At 39.8% G+C, this 16,918-nt stretch overlaps 1 protein-coding gene and 1 long non-coding RNA gene across 3 annotated transcripts in view; one reads left to right on the forward strand and one right to left on the reverse strand.

Annotated features, from left to right (window-relative positions):
• Positions 1–9,299: 9,299 nt before the first annotated feature.
• LOC138030300 (uncharacterized) overlaps positions 9,300–16,918 on the reverse strand; it is a 46,691-nt gene continuing 39,072 nt past the window's right edge. The window contains exons 3-4 of one of the 2 annotated variants that reach the window (XR_011128065.1): positions 14,197–14,529; positions 9,300–10,602 (exon numbers count right to left, since the gene is read on the reverse strand). This is a non-coding gene — a long non-coding RNA (uncharacterized lncRNA). Of the gene's footprint in view, positions 10,603–13,196; positions 14,530–16,918 lie in introns of those variants that run through there. The other variant, XR_011128064.1, reaches the window with a different exon arrangement.
• The window catches only part of LOC138030298 (uncharacterized), a 34,535-nt gene continuing 32,196 nt past the window's right edge, over positions 14,580–16,918 (forward strand). Inside the window, exon 1 of the mRNA XM_068878204.1 lies at positions 14,580–16,407. The gene's annotated coding sequence lies outside the window, so the exon portion shown is untranslated. The remainder of the gene's footprint in view (positions 16,408–16,918) is intronic.

Here is a 16,918-nt window from a genome sequence, read left to right on the forward strand (position 1 = left end):
GTCGTAGTACCACTTTAAGCTTTGAAAGGCTAAAACTCTCTACTTCATGGAGTCATACAGCCCAGAATGGCATAGTGAGAATTAATTTTATTATCCTTACGAGATAAACGAGAACGTGAACACTGAAAACAGACACGAAAACTCAATGAAAAGACCGACATTTAACAGTAGCAGTTCTTGGCGGAAGTGACGTGATTTTATAGAAAGGCAAAGGTCTGAAAACAGTAAGAAAAATCTCTGTACGACATAAATGTTTGGAAACGATACATAATTTCACCCGGGAAGAGTGAAATATTGCAGACATACCTGCAAAGGACCTCAGTTGTCATATGTCCCGTTTCTTTATGGAGACAAAGAAAACAATGGCGACCAGCAACAGCCCAAGGTGCAGACTTCGTTTCATCACCATACTTCAACCCTCAATATGCTGAAACTCCATCGGTTTTCCTTGTCCCGATAGGCCCTTTCCTAACAAGAAAAAGCAGTTATTATGCGCCGCTCGAACGAATACAGTAAGGTACATGAATGGTCCACCTGGCAAGAATTCTATTGGAAAGTTCCTGAATGGAGGCGAAAAGAATGGGATTGGAAAGTGACAAGTCACGCAGTCAGAAAGACCTCCATAGGCATTGTTTCAGAGAAGTTCCTAATAATAATAATAATAATAATAATAATAATAATAATAATAATAATAATTAATAATAAAAGACTTAATATAGCGCACATGATCCTAAAGTTCTAAGGCGCTGCACATCAAGTTTACAAGATCCACTAAAATAGAAAGCAACTAAAATATTATCATAAAAAGAATGCTAACCTTACCCTAATAAAAAGACTCGCGAAACAAGTAAGTCTTAAGATCTCGCTTAAAAGAACAGAGGTCAGTTGCAAGTCTCAAATGATCAGGTAGGCTATTCCAAAGTGTTGGTACACAGACGGAAAATGATCTGTCGCCATACTTAGTAATGGACCGAGGAACCTTCAGTAGACCCCTAGATGAAGATCGTAGTGGACGCGGCGGTACATATCTATCCAGCAGTTCAGTTATATACATTGGCGCAAGCCCATTAAGCGCCTTAAATGTCAATAATAGTATCTTAAAAATAATGCGCTGACTAACAGGTAGCCAATAAAGATGGATCAACAAAGGAGTTGCATGGTCATATTTCTATTTGCATAGAGTCAAGCGGGCAGCACAGTTCAGAACAGATTGGAGTTTTTGCAATGAGATATTTAGGAAGTCCGTACAGCAGTGCATTTCCATTATCCAACCTACCGGAGACAAACGCGTGGACCAAAATTTTGGTATTCTCCTCACTCAGATACTTTCGTATACGAGATATATTGCGGATATGAAAAAAGGATACTTTAGATATGCTAGACACTTGAGGCTCAAATTTCATATGAGAATCGAAAACCACACCGACATTTCTAACCGAAACAGAGGGGCTGATCTGATCACCACAAACATGTAGCGACGATAGTTGGGGCTTTGGGCCTAATTGTGATGCTATGATTAGAAGTTCAGTCTTTTAACTTGTTAGCAGACATCCAATCACTGACATCTTTAACACATGCTTCTAACCTTGAAGCAGTAACCAGTTCGAGTATTGGAATCAAATGAAAAATAAATGTGAGAATCGTGGGCATAGAAATGGAACATCATTCCATGTTTCCGGACAATGCCTCCTAATGGGGCAGTATACAGAAGGTATGAAAGCGGCCCGAGTACTGAGCCTTGAGGGACACCGTGCATCACGTGGTGTGGTGCAATTCAGCGGCCATAAGAATCTCAGGAGTCTGGATTCGTACAAATATGCATGTGCATCTCACCATAAATGTCACTTGTATTGAGCCGCTCAAAGCACATGGAAAACACCACCAACCACTGCGAGCAACAAGCTCGAAATATCTACAGCATCTGCCAGTACAACCAACGAAACGGTTTTATCCTCCAAATACACCAGGAGCAGCGTCAACCAAGGGTCTGTTCTCCGGCGCCTCAACCTGTAAAATACATAAAGCTGTTCGTTCACCTTCAATCTTATTCATGGTTCAAACTACGACAGAAAACCGAGAAAACGCTACATTATTATCATTATTATCATTACATGATTATGAAAAGCTTGTAAAACACTTTCTTTGAACTTCTTTACCGAAAAATGTTCGTATGTGTTATAGATAACCTTGAATTGCTGCAGCTATAACTTTTGAGATGTATTTAGTTTCGAAAATTATATATATCCGCACGATTTTCAAACGGCGTTGACGTCACACGGTATTTGATTGACAGGTTGAGTTTTTCACAACGAAGTCATTTAAATGAAAAAGCTAATTTCGAAACAGATTTTTATTTATACAAGGACATTAGCAGTAATTTTTCGATATAATTCCTCTTTGAAACATTTGTTGTAGTTAGACGCTTGTCAGATGCTTGCTTCCTCCAAATACAATTATTTCACGTCGTTGTCAGGACGAGAGCTGCAAAGAAATGTATCAAAATGCGAAACGCACGTGCGGGGCATGCAAAACTATTGTTTTTTTTTTCTAATTAAACCTATTGTTTTGTGCTTAAGCTGCCTATTGTTCTATGATGAACATTGTTAAAGTGTACCCGTGACCAAACAATCTATTATTAGTTTTCTGTGGATTTCAAAACTATGTTAACCAAACACTAAGCGCGGCCAAAGTTTTAAGCCTTGATTTCAAAAGACACATGTTGATTTTAACTGGAATTTTCCAATTTAATGGTCCGCCAACCCCAGGGTCTCTTTTCTCGCCGGTTAGAAGAGAGCCCCTGGGAACGAGGTTGCCTGCCACATTTCCTTCTGGAGACACAAATCAATCAGTTTGTTTTAGCGTATGTGAATTAAAACTAAAGAAAAAGTGATAAAAGCAGAAAAAAATACGATTGAGACAAATTGTTCATGATAAAAAAAGCAATATTCAGCTTCACGAAACAAAACACAAAGGTATCTTGACACTGAGTACGAGAACATTTGTTGCTTTTTCGTTTTCTATTATTTTTTCCTTTCCTGATCAGTAAACGCTTAAATTCAATTCTTTGTTTTGAAAATAAATAAAGGAAAACGACCGTTGAGTTTTGACTGTTAATAGTACGTCACCAGCTAAAGAAATCAACGCGTCACAATGTCCAGTGTGGGTTGGGATAAGTATCTCCCTTTGTTTGTGTTCTGTTTAAGTGCTTCATTCTCGGCGGACGAATTCATCGTAGTCACAAATTGCCGTGTTTTTCTATTATGCGAATTCATTGGCTAGATCCAGTCCAACTTGGAATCAATTGCGAGATCAGGAGTAGACACTGAAGTTACACTGAATTTCTGATCAAGCACAATACTCTCGCAATCTTCATGAAAGTTCTCCAATCGAACCAGTTTATTACTGGGTTGCCTATGGGCAAACCCAGTCGAGGTCTACGTTTAGTTTGTTTGTTTTCTTTTTTTTTTACTGGGTTGCCTTATAAGGCAAACCCAGTCGAGGTCTTCGTTTAGTTTGTTTGTTTTCTTGTTTTTTTTTTTTTCGTTTTTTTTTTTTTTTTTTTTTTCCGTGTCGGTAAAAGTCTTGCCTGTCACTCCCCTGGTAAGTGGTGTCTTTGTGGATAGAGCCTTCTGCGAGTATTTTCTTAGGATCGAGAGGGTAGTGGAAATGCGTAGATTTCTCTGGTGGACACAGTAGAATCATTAACTTAGCCTGCAATGGCGTCGAAAGTCATGTAACGCGAATGGCGTTTTAGTGGATCCTTAAACAAAATATACCCTTATGGAGCTCAATAATAGAAAGTCAGTTGGATAAAATAGGCAGGAATCTCAAAAGCGACGAGCACTGGACTTCGACAACAATCTATCGCCCGTCGAGACGAACTCAAAGTGAGCTGCATTTACCTGAAGTACATGGTAATTTGACACGATTGAGTTTCTTGTCTTCACGCACGCAATGAAATAAGAAGAGGTTTTCGCCTCCAAGAGCAAATATGTTGTTTGTTTCAATAAATATTTCGCTGGAAAAGGATTCTGTGGTATTTTCTGCCTTTGTGAATTATAATATCATGTTGTGTATTGAATTTTCGAGCTTAAGGTTCAAATGTGATATGGGAGACGTTTTTTAGTATTGCTCTGTAAGCAGGAAGGGTTCACAGGCCTGTTGGAAGCGTGCTTGAGTTTCAACAAAATGAGCCCCAAAATCAATGAAAACTTGTGACGCAGATGAATAATAAAGTAGCTGCTATTTCCAAAATGATGGAATTACCTGGTGATAAATAACGTCGTACGCGTCTTGGAGAGTAAATTTTGTTTTTGCATAAACAAGAGTTGGGCGATTGTGATCTTTGTTTTGACTTCGCTCATTTCATTGTCAACCTTTATAACACTTGACAGAAAAAGAAACTTACAAAAACCCCTTTATCTTGCCATCATTTGACACAGATGCTTCACTGTTTGGCGAGTAAACATGCCGCGGTAACTTAATCACGGCGCCCGCTGAATTCCGGCCATGTCACTTTCGATTTTGCAATTTACTTGAACGTAGCAAAAATCTCCCAAAATGTTTGTCGCGGATCGTTTCTCGCTTCTCTTTTATTTGTTATTCTTCAGAGACTGGAATGCTGTATTTCAATACCACACAATTCAGTGCCTTCTGATTTTCTGTAGCACGTACCACAGGCAAGCCAGTGTATGCTTCACAGAAGCATCTAGTTTTTTTTCGTGTCGGTAAAAGTCTTGCCTGTCACTCCCCTGGTAAGTGTTGCCTTTGTGTATAGAACCTTTTGCGCGTATTTTCTTAGGATCGAGAGGGTAGTGGAACTGCGTAGATTTCTCTGGTGGACACAGTAGAATCATCAACTTAGCCTGCAATGGCGTCGAAAGTCATGCAACGCGAATGGCGTTTTAGTGGATCTTTAAACAAAATATACCCTTATGGAGCTCAATAATGGAAAGTCAGTTGGATAAACTAGGCATGAATCTCAAAAGCGACGAGTACTGGACTTCGACAACAATCTATCGCCCGTCGAGACGAAATCAAAGTGAGCAGTATTTACCTGAAGTACATGGTAATTTGACACAATTGAGTTTCTTGTCTTCACGCACGCAATCAAATAGGAAGAGGTTTTCGCCTCTAAGAGCAAATATGTTGTTTGTTTCAATAAAATTTTCGCTGGAAAAGGATTCTGTGGTATTTTCTGCCTTTGTGAATTATAATATCATGTTGTGTATTGAATTTTCGAGCTTAAGGTTCAAATGTGATATGGGAGAAGTTTTTTAGTATTGCTCTGTAAGCAGGAAGGGTTCACAGGCCTGTTGGAAGCGTGCTTGAGTTTCAACAAAATGAGCCCCAAAATCAGTGAAAACTTGTGACGCAGATGAATAATAAAGTAGCTTCTATTGCCAAAATGATGGAATTACCTGGTGATAAATAACGTCGTACGCGTCTTGGAGAGTAAATTTTGACTTTGCATAAACAAGAGTTAAGCGATTGTGATCTTTGTTTTGACTTCGCTCATTTCATTGTCAAACTTTATAACACTTGACAGAAAAAGAAACTTACAAAAACCCGGTATCTTGCCATCATTTGACACAGATGCTTCACTGTTTGGCGAGTAAACATGCCGCGGTAAGTTAATCACGACGCCCGCGGAATTCCGGCCATGTCACTTTCGATTTTGCAATTTACTTGAACGTAGCAAAAATCTCCCAAAATGTTTGTCGCTGATCGTAACTTTTTATATTCTATATTCACGGTTCAAAATTAATGTTGTTTTTTTATTCTCGATCGACCGTCCGAGAAACTTCCTTCTGCTCTTTCTGAAATTTGACTGTGTATCAATATTTATTTGCTTTTTCATCAATATTTGTTTTGCATAAAGCAAGCTAACAGAATCTGTACCTTGCTGAGTTCGCATTTGTTAGCGTTAATAGTATTTTCGGTCAGATGTTTCTGTTTTCCATGAGGGGTTTATTGTTTTGGTCTCCCATCCCAACACTAACCCCGCGAAACAGGGCTTGACTTCAGTAAAGTTTAGTATTACAAAATTTTCGGATGCTCATAGGGCACACTTGTGGTGAAAAGAAGTTGTGAGGGAACTTGAACATTATCAACATGTCAGCCCAGAAGCCAATGTTTCTCGCTTCTCTTTTATTTGTTATTCTTCAGAGACTGGAATGCTGTATTTCAATACCACACAATTCAGTGCCTTCTGATTTTCTGTAGCACTTACCACAGGCAAGCCAGTGTATGCTTCACAGAAGCATCTAGTTCACTTATCAAATAGTGAACGGATATTAAATTCTTGGATTTTAGAGTGTTTTCACTTGACGTCACGGCGGCTATGTTGGTGTTCCTAAACAATGAATCGGCGGCCATGTTGGTGTCCCCAACTAATCCTCCGGGAATTGAGCTCTATTATCATGCGAACGTTTTCTTTGTTTCGTTGGAAAAACACTCTAATACCCTGTTTTTTAGTTTTATTGAACCGTGAATACTTGCATAGAGCGTGCTTCTAGCAACTGGGAACCTGTTTCTTGCCATCGATCGAACCAACGAGTTTGCCAATTCATCAATGGAACCAACGAGTTTAGCGGCTTGTTTAACACAGATGCAAGTTATCAAACGAAGAGTTCAACTGGTTAGCAAACAGTTTGTCTAAACACGAAATTTCATTCAACTTTCACACAGTACGATAATTCACTCAGATAAATTTAAGGCACTCTATGGAAGATATTACCATTCATTACCGATACTTTTTTAATCGATCATTAATCTGTTGGTGTCATGTTTATTGGTTCACGGTAATATCTATCCTGGCACTACATAATCAGGATATTTATAAACTTGCAATAATGAAGGATCAGTGAGATGTGTTCGAGTCCCGTTTCGTCATCGATGAGGCATTTGAAAGTAGTTGTAATTGAAATTGTATAATTTGGGGAGAATCTTCTTGTACCGCTTTCTAGTAATTTTTCAGTAATAAAAGTATCGTACTATATGTATTTATGCAACATCAGCGGTATGGGATATCAGCCGAGACTCCAAGCTGTAGCGCGACTTCAATTGCGTCAATGCGGGCTATTCACTAACCGGTTTCCCATCCAAATACCAACTCCGTCCAATAGGGCTTAACTTCGATGGTCCTATTCCCTTGGGCTCCCTTGGTTCAATTTTTGTGACCTCTACATATTAAGCAGTTATACAAGTGTTATAAAATATCTATTATTCTCCAAAGCTGTGTCTGTATAACAGAACATTTTTCATTTACAGTGACTGGCAGTTAATTTTGCGAGCTTTCGAAAATATTCTTAAATAGGAGATTGTCTGTTGCTTTCGTGAGACTTGAATGTTATTCATTTCATTGGCTAAACTAAAATTTACAAAATGGCCCTTTCCTGCGGTCAAATGGGACTGACTCAATTTCTTAATTTACTCTGAGAAACTTTCTTGTCGTTGCCACTCCGTTGCTCAAAATTCCAGGTTTCCCTCTTCGCCACTTAATGCAAGCAGGAGCCTTCCTGACGAAAGATTGTTTGCTTGAGTAAACAGATTGTGATTATCACTACAAAACGTTTTAATGCTTACATCGACCCAGGGAACAAATGGTATTCCGAGTAAATACATCATGTGTCGATAACACAGGCAACAATTGCAAAGAAACGTTTACTGATAATATTTCGATATAATTCTATATCATCTTCAGACTGAGGTGACAAATAGGTAGCAGAAATTTAAATACTGCAGATGGTACATAGCATAATTAAGCACGTGAAAATGCAAAACAAAGACGATACTATTGAGAGAATAGGCAAAGTTCTCTACCGGCTTTTAAATTAAACCGATGTTCAAAGATGGTGGCTGAAAGCTTGATGTGGTAAGCTTCTTTGTATAGTAATAGAGTTACAATTATCATCGCGGTCTATTATTTTTGTTTTACGACGCACTGTTTGGGTGAGAAATTCTTTGTTCATTGCAGCAGAAGGTGGTTTATTCTCTCTGATAAAAATGTCCGGTAAGTTGTATAAGTCTTGTATGTATTTGATCTGGTCACAATGGCGCAGATGTTTGTATGTCCGTAAGCGCATGTCACTCTTGTGTGCGGACAAACAGAGTTCTGGCCCCAGTTGTTCAAACGATGGATAGCGCTATCCACCGGATAAATCAGTATCCATTGGATAGCGTAATTGGTTGCGCTATCCACTCATTTGTGGATGGTGATTTATCAGGTGGATAGCGTTATCCGCCTATTGAACTACTGGGGGCTGTTCGTTTTGCCGATGTGCAGAGAATTGCAACCGGGGCAAGTGAATTCATATACAACATTTGATTGATCTAATGCCGGCATTTTGTCTTTAGTGCTTGTGAAGAAACGTAATTTTGTGGTCTTCTGTTTTATTGGGATCTCCACATTACATCGACCCTAACAACCGTGCGATGACTCCGATTCGCCTTGGCATGGAAAGTGTGTAACAACATTCCTTGGATAAAATAGGTGAGAACGGTGTGGATATTTAAAGAGAAAATCGAAAATTTATCATTAGGTGCTCACGTCCTCCACATAACCTCAAATTTGGCCAATTTACGTGGTTGTCAGAGCGAGAACGGCATAGAAATTTACACAAGTGTGAAACGCACGTGCAGGGCGAGCACAGCTGTTGTTTTTGCTCGTTAGACCTATTGTTTCATCGCGTTCTTGTAGCCGGCTACGAGAACATCACAAAGTAATAAATTTAGGGTGCGCTCGATTGACCCTATTCCGGAATAACAATACGTGGAATGTTGATTTAAAACGGTATGTCTAGCGTTTTGAAGCAACAAGGCTAATAAAGATATGTTTCAAATAGCATTTTAACAAGCGTTTGACAATTTCAATATGTATCTCTGTAAACTGAACGAAGGATTTCTAACTTCTATTCCATGTATTCCTATTCCGGAATATGGTCAATCGAACGCACCCTTAATGAGCAAAACGATGGTTTTGCGTGCCTCCTTTTGTAATATTCGAGATGCATGTATGTGAAAAAGATGGTCAGAGGTCATAGGAATATATGTTGCACTGAAATCAGCTTTCAGATCGGCTTCCGGACAGCGCACATTTTAAAATCACGCTATCAGCGTGTAGGACTCGCTTCCACGCACTTATTATATCACTGATAATACAAATGACAGATTTCAAGATATTTCTCTTAAATGCATTTAGTCGGAAAAATCACTGCAAATAGTCTGATTTGGTTATCGTGAATTTGGTCTGACAAAACCCTATTGGGCCTTGGGGGTATTTAAAAGAGTTAATTAACGTTTCCCTCATAACAGTGGCATCGACAGTGGGAAGCCCGAACAAATCAAAAACCCCAAAATGATTTACGAATATAGGCACACAAAGTCAAGGCTTCATTCCTCATTGTTCTTTGGCTCAGTTTTGGCCTGTTCACAGTTTGCGATAGACATTGCAAACTGACGGACGTGCCACTAAACACGTCTTTTCATGCGGTTCTCCGGCAACTAAATCGGTTCAATCAGCACTCAAGATATCCTCGCCACCAGAGCCTCGGATCGTCAGTCAAGAGAAGAGCTCTGGGGTCGAGTTTGCACGCAAGAGTGAGAAGTCGTGTCCAGCGCGCACGCGTAGGCGTTTAAATATTCAATAACACGAGGGTAAAGCAGATTTTTAGGAGCGTGTATTTACGCACGCAATTCAAGCTGTTTTCGCAGCTGAATTAGTTCGAACATGCTGTGCATGTAATCACATGCAAAATGTCGTTTCCCGCACGCATGCAGGTGTAGGCGTTACAGACAATGACAAGAGAAAGGTGAGCCATGACCTCGAGGGTTTTACCCTTCGCCATTTTTCAGGTCTGCAGGGTGTGAAACTAAGCAGATCACCGAAATGTAGAGATCTGCTCTCAATGCCAAGCAGTCTGATTTCATCAATAACGTACAGGATGAAATGCAGTATCCACTAAGAAGTATGGAGTAACTCAATTGTTTTGATAGAACATATCCCCATGATAGTGATTTATCCATTGCATACCTCTATTCACCTTTTACACAACAAAGGCCAAGGCGAACTCAAGTTTGGACGGGCATTTATCACGATATCACACATGGTTGGCAAGTTAAAATTTCGTCACCCCACTGAATTCTACGCATGAATTTATTTTAGTAAAAATGCAACACAACGTCAAAACGAGCTGTCTGGAAAGTAGACAATGGCAGCCTTTCCAAGGACAAACGACAGGGTTGTTTTCCAACAAACTTCCTGAGAAATACAGCTTTTCTTGATTTCCATCTTTGCTTCGAGTGTTCTTTCTGATCTCAAACCGCATACCCTCTTGGTTTACGTATTGAGACAAGGACGGTAGATCAACGTTTATTTGTCATTAGGTAGTCTTGTTCTTGTGTAAAGCAGTGCTTTTATTGTAACTATTGCTGATTTTGTTACAGATATCATCATTATTAGAATTGGTATGCTTGTTGTCAGTTAATATCATGAATTGTGCGCAAGTGTAATGTGTTTCCTGTCCATTGGATTTCAAGTGAAAAACATAGCATTCGCGGTCAGCTTGAGAAAACATTCCACCCTTTCTCTGTGACGCAAAGCTGAAATGTGTAAGAACAGGAAAAATCCGCAGTTAGCATATGCTTCACATTAATATGACTTCCGCCGCTTATTTACGTATTTGCTTTCCCAGGCCAGGGGGTGCGGAACTCTTTACAAGGAATTCCCGTAAGTTCGAGTTGTTGATGTCGAACGAGGAACAAAATGACTTAAAGTACTTTTAACCCTATACTTCTCCAAAGTTTCGAAAACAATTATTCAGTCAAGTAAATTTTAAATGGTGAATCCTGCGCTCGGTTAAACAGACTGAGTGATGTACATTCAACGTGACATGTAAGTGAGTTGGACAGAAAATAATTAATTGGAGCGAGACTCTCAAGTTAATTCCCTCTCTCTTCAGTGTATACAGAGAAATGCAATTTTTTTTACCAATGCTGCTTGTAACCTCGCAATCTGATTGGCTGATTTTCCGTTGTCGATAAGAGTCTAGACAACGCTGTGCGCGTCATGCTCGTTTCAATTTGTCACGCAATGTAATAGCGAATCAGGAACGCCCAATTTGGGAAATAAACCAATCATACTGCGAGAAAGTTATAGCCAACACTTGCTCTTTCTTTGTGTCATGATTTTGGTCACGCTCTGACAATAAAAACTTTTTTTGGTGTTGAATATTGTGGTAAAAAACAAATCGAAAGTGGTTCAGCGTTGCCTGTACTCTTGTCGACAACGATATTCGTCATCAACATTTTGGCCACTGTGATGACGAATATTAGCAGCCTTGAGTTTGGAGTGTCCAGGTTATGGTCCAAACCGCCAGCACTGGGGTAGAAGAAGCAGGAGCCCATGGCATTGTATTTGTGGAGCGGCGTTTTTTACAGACCAAGTCATTTTTGGATCGATTTTCCCGCCAAACCAGACGTTTCCAGCTAATCATGCAGTTTTGTATGAGAAATATTTATCTTAGTCTTGAGAACGGCCACTCGTGCAAGACAAAGATTATTCAAGAACTTGTCTATAAATGGTGTGATCTGTGAAAATGCCCAGTTACATAGACCTACAATCCTGGTCAAAATGTGTTGGACACCTTTGTTCTTATGCACCAAAAAAGCGTTCGTAAGATATATGTGCTTTACTTTTTCTAAATGCTTATGAGAATAACGACTTTGCTTTCCCCCTTACCCCCTTTCCACAAAGCAAAGTTAAAACAAAGTGCTGCTTTTGTGAATGTTTTCCCGGATTGCGTCAACAGGGAACTTTAGCAACGATGACGGGAACGGCAACGAGAACGTCATCTCAAAACACAATTCTCATTGTTGTACTCGCTTCACGACTATTACAGACCATTACATGCTTTTTAATATGACAAAGGTATAATAGTCTCTCAGGAATGAAAACGTTATCTCCCAAGTGTTGACGTCCTCCATAAAACCTCATATTTCACTATTTCACGTTGTTGGTTTGCTGACGACAGCAAAGAAATGGATAAAAATGAAAAACGCACGTGCAGAGCGTGCAAAGCTATGGTTTTTTCTCACTAAATATGCAAATTTGTGGCGTTCTCGTTGCTGTCGCCACAAAAGCTCCCTGACATTGAAAGGGGGAGGGGGCGGGGGGGTCTTAACACAAGTCTATTTTAATTAAACCATTTTAGCTCGTGTCCTAAGACTTTTGACCAGGGACTGGTTGCTCGAAGCCCGGTTGGCACTAATCGTTGGTTAAGAGGTATCAAAACCAATAGGTTTCCATGGTATTTAACGCTGGGTAACGCTAACCATGCTTCGAGCAACCCGGGCCAGTATTGTAGAAGTATTGGAGTTGTGGGCCCCTGGTTTTGGCTCCAAACACCAAAATAGAAAATAATGGCATAACGATAACTTTCATGGCGACAACTTTCGTACCTTTAAAATAATTTGTCCTAAATGTCGCCGGGTAAATACCCTTGTTGCGTGCACTTGTTAAGCAGTCTATTTATATTATGCAATCTATTTATATTATTAAGTTAATACTTTAGGAGAGGGTTGGGTTGATGCTCAAAACTAGTAGGGGACTTATGTTCTATTGTTTTTGCAGCGGTACTGCTTTGTACAATTCTTAAATAAATAAATAAACGAGGAAAACAATGGTGTTTTCAGGGCAACGAAAGGACTGCCATTTTTGGGATAAACATGCCTTTCAATACCACTGAAGGTTTATTTCCACATAAACGGAAGCAAAAACTTATTGGTTAGTTGGTGTCATTTGGGCTAAGAAAATACCAATGATGAGACCCCAATTGTTCACACCCACCCAGGCATAAATTTGGTCCGTCAAATAGTCTTAACAATGTTATAATGCTGAAGGAAAACAAACTTGTCCAAAACTGACCGAAGCTGTGGTGGAAACTTAGTGATCAGTAAATAAACTGCAATTTGAGATTCCAGTGAATCCAACATTAGCTTAATCGGCCTTTGATGAACAACTGGGCCTAAACGATATGTAATATGCTTACGTGAAACAAGCCTCAACTGTTTTTCCTAAAACTGCTCGGTCTACTCTTATGCTGTGCAAACTTTAAGTTACTTTAGTGTGAGTTTCGAGCTCAAGAGAGAGTAATCAAGGGTTCATATACAAACGGAGTTTTACAATGCCAACATGTAATGTATTTTTCATTTTATTATCTAGGAATTGTTAAGGGGGGAGGGGGATGAGTGTTCTTTTCGGGTATGGGGGGGGGGGGGAAGAAAGTGCGGCAACAAACATTTGCGATACGGGTTGATATTGCCAGATTTCGAATCATGTGAAGACTGCAACATTACGAATAGTTTAAATACGCTAATTTCTTCCATAAAAGTGAACCACTACCAATGATGTCCAAACACGAAAACAAACAATCAAAACGCATGAAAGCTCAACTTCATTGTCAGGTGTGATGGTTATCATTTTATGTGGCCCTTTCAGTTGTCTGTCAGTGCTTCAGTGCTTTCCAGAAACAGCGAAAATACGTCGCAGTATGTCAACAACTGACTGTTTTTTTGATGGTCTTCTCAGCCTAATAGACAACTCCCGTAATAGAACTTGTGCCCTTAAAATTTTCTCCTCCCCTGAGGTGGAAAACTCTCAGCAACAGTCAAAAAATGTTTCTCCACTCTATGAACTAAAATCGTCAAAACGTAATTCAAGGTGGGCAAATACTTGACGCAAACAATCGAATGAGTCAAAAGAAACCAACAAAGAATGAAGAAAAAAGACTTGACTTGTTGATTTAATACCTTGACCTAGGACATCCCTGACCCCAAGCGTTCGATGACAGCGTATTCATTTAACGTTATTTTTTTTAGGTCGGAGTTGTTTTAAAACCAAATGTTTCGGCGACTTAAGGTTCGTACAAAGGCATCCGATTAGGGTCGCATGGCTACTGCAATCTTGGACAAAAATAAATGAGAAATAAGTACCCCCTCCCCCCAAGATAAATGATGAATCCAATCCGCGCACAAGTTGAAGCCCGCCATTTTTTCATCATTGAAATTGGGGGGAAGGGTAGGGTTTATTTTCCATTTGAAGTGTCCAAGACTGTAGAACTACTATCTTTCAACTGGCTATGTAAGAGGTTAACGAGCAATATTTATTTTTGTAAGGTCATGACTGGCATAGTTTACCACTTTGAATTCAGGATTTTGGTAGTTCAGTCTACAGCTTTTAACTGTTGGAATAACCGTTCCCTCTTCAATGAAGGGTTCTATTTCCTCTTGTTTTCATACCCAGTCCACGGTACTCGATTGTTCTCTCAAGCACGTTTAGTTAGATACAAGACCAACCAGCAATCGTGATGGATGATTCCAGTTACGAAGACAGCTCAGTGGAATGGATTGGTAAAACGGCATTACGCAACAATTTACAACGTCGAATTTCATTGCTTCTGGAGGAGGAGCAGTTTAACTGTCTTCGTAGTCCATTGTTTCTGTTGTTTATTCAACTGGGTCAAATGCATTCTAAAACAACACCAACAAAAAAGACATAATTAAAATATGCGCTGCCTAGGCTTACTCTTTGCAAGGAATAGACTTATCTTAAAATAGACCAGTCTGGATGAGAGGCTCCGCATTACGAGTGTAATATTTTTTAGAATACTTTGAGATATCTCATTCTCATGACCGACACGTGCATGCTCCGAGAGGAATTGGGACAAGATTTAAACAAAGATTTGTTTCAAAAATAGACCATTTTACAGTTGTGGCTAAGTTACCAGGCCTAGCAAAGGAAGCGCGGCTGCCGGTGACCCTGTTTCGATACAAACCTTCACGCTTTTGTAATGTTAATATGGACTAATTAGCGTTACAACAACACAATTTACATGATAAAGGTCTGTATCAATGCAAGGTCACCGGCAGCCTCGCAGCCATTCATAGGCTTGGTCGCTGAGCAAACAACTGTAAAATGGCCTATTGCTAAAACTTGGTGAATTTTCTGTGCTACGAGTTTCTGCTCTCAGTCAATCCTTGCAACTCCTGTTTCCGACTATACTGTGAAAAAGCCTTCATTTCATTTCATGCTTTTTTTAACGTTTGCAATAACACGAGAGCGCGCGTGTTTCCGTCATTCCATCACGTGCTTTTCGGCTCACTTTACTGTTAGTGGGTCAACAAAATAGTTGTTTTTATAAACGACAGCTGTTTATAGAATGCTTTTGAACAACAAAGACCACCAAAATAGCAACTTTGAGACGTACAGCTTAAAGACTGTGGGACCAATTCAAAACAAAACTATCCAAAGCGTTATTTTCCTGTCTGCAGAGGCTGCACTTCATAATATCAATGGTTCCAACACAATTCCTGCGTTCAGCTGTTAGGGGTACATTCCAGCATTACCATAGGAAGGAAAGACAGTTGTCCTGTGGTGCTGTCACACGAACACTTGAAATTGATTTGAAAATTTGAGCCCACGGGCATGGAGACAGAAAAATAAAAACCTTTAGCACAACATGGAAGGGTTGGGGAATGGAACTGCGGAAATGGAAGTGGAAAAGAAATTAAGTAAAAAAGAGGGGAGAGTTCGAAACGAAGGGGGAAGGGGACTGGAGAGGGGATAGGGTTAAAGTTGGGGATGGGGAGAGGGGGTAATAGGGTACTGGTTCCACGGATATCGAGCCAATATCGTTGGGTCCTATTTCCAAAGACGTTCGTCAAGGAGGAGAGCACATTTTGACGTAGTTTGTCTTATGAGAAAGTAACAGCCTCACAGGTATTTAACGACTGAAATGCGTCTCACAAGAAACACCAAGCGCGAGAGGCCCTCACAGACGATCGAATCAACGTGACGTGGGAAAGGCACGGAGCTCGAAAGGCCAAAGCGCATCAGCAAAATTGTCAGATAGAGTCTTAAGAACGAGAGAAAACACCGGTGAAGGATAGGAAGACTAGGGTATCTTCTGCGAGACCTTTTACTTCCTGAATGGGTAATTTTTGTGATAAAAAAGGATCATTACATAAAAGTGAAATTTGAGATTCGAAAATATTTCAATCTTGTTCTGTCAGGTTTGACAAGGTCATCATACCTTCGGTGTCGGCATATTTTCAGCTCACCACTTATGTGACAATACAGTTTGGCCCATCCTCCGACCATCCCACATCACGTAGCAGGAACACCAAATCCGACAACGTGTTCATTGGTCTCTGGTTCCATTTCTCTTGGTGAGGAACACATTTTTCAAAAACAAGAGTGACCCATTTAAAAGCTCCATCCCAATATAACAACTTGAGAAAGATTTTAGAGATAAAAAGGACCAAAGGGAGCTTTACAATCTCTCACGAAAAAATCCTCGAGAGTGCCTTCAACAAGCTTGGAAGAAAGAAATCCATAAAATTTTAAAGGTAAGTAAACTATACCTTATATGCCTTCCAGAATTCTTTAAAGGGAAAAACGAACTACTCTGTCCTTGTTTAAGTCGACTTTCCTACCTTAACCGGTAATTTTATCTTTTTGCCGCATCAGGTTATTTTCGCTAAGCACTCGACAACAGCGTTAACCGAAAACTGTTCGCGAAATCGCCCAATAATACGCTCAGTCTTAATTAACTAGTTTTACGAAGCGTTTGGCCAGATGCCCGCCGATACAAGGCAAGGAGGAAGAAGAATTCAAGTTCTTAGGCAAATTTTGATTACGAAATCTCGAATCTTTTCAACCATTGGTTATTCAGCAACTTACGCATTCTAACTTCTGTCTGGGCCAATATTATGTCTTAAAATCGAGACGGCGAACTCTAAACGAAGTAACAGAAGCTCTTCAACGCTGATGCGCATACGTCATCATGATCAGAATAACGCTTTAATATATGTAGGTCTAAGCGCCATTCCATCGTTTGACAGCGACAAAACACAGGTA

This window comes from Montipora capricornis, chromosome 13 (genome assembly GCF_036669925.1).
Source record: "Montipora capricornis isolate CH-2021 chromosome 13, ASM3666992v2, whole genome shotgun sequence".
In the NCBI taxonomy this organism is placed as follows: domain Eukaryota; kingdom Metazoa; phylum Cnidaria; class Anthozoa; order Scleractinia; family Acroporidae; genus Montipora; species Montipora capricornis.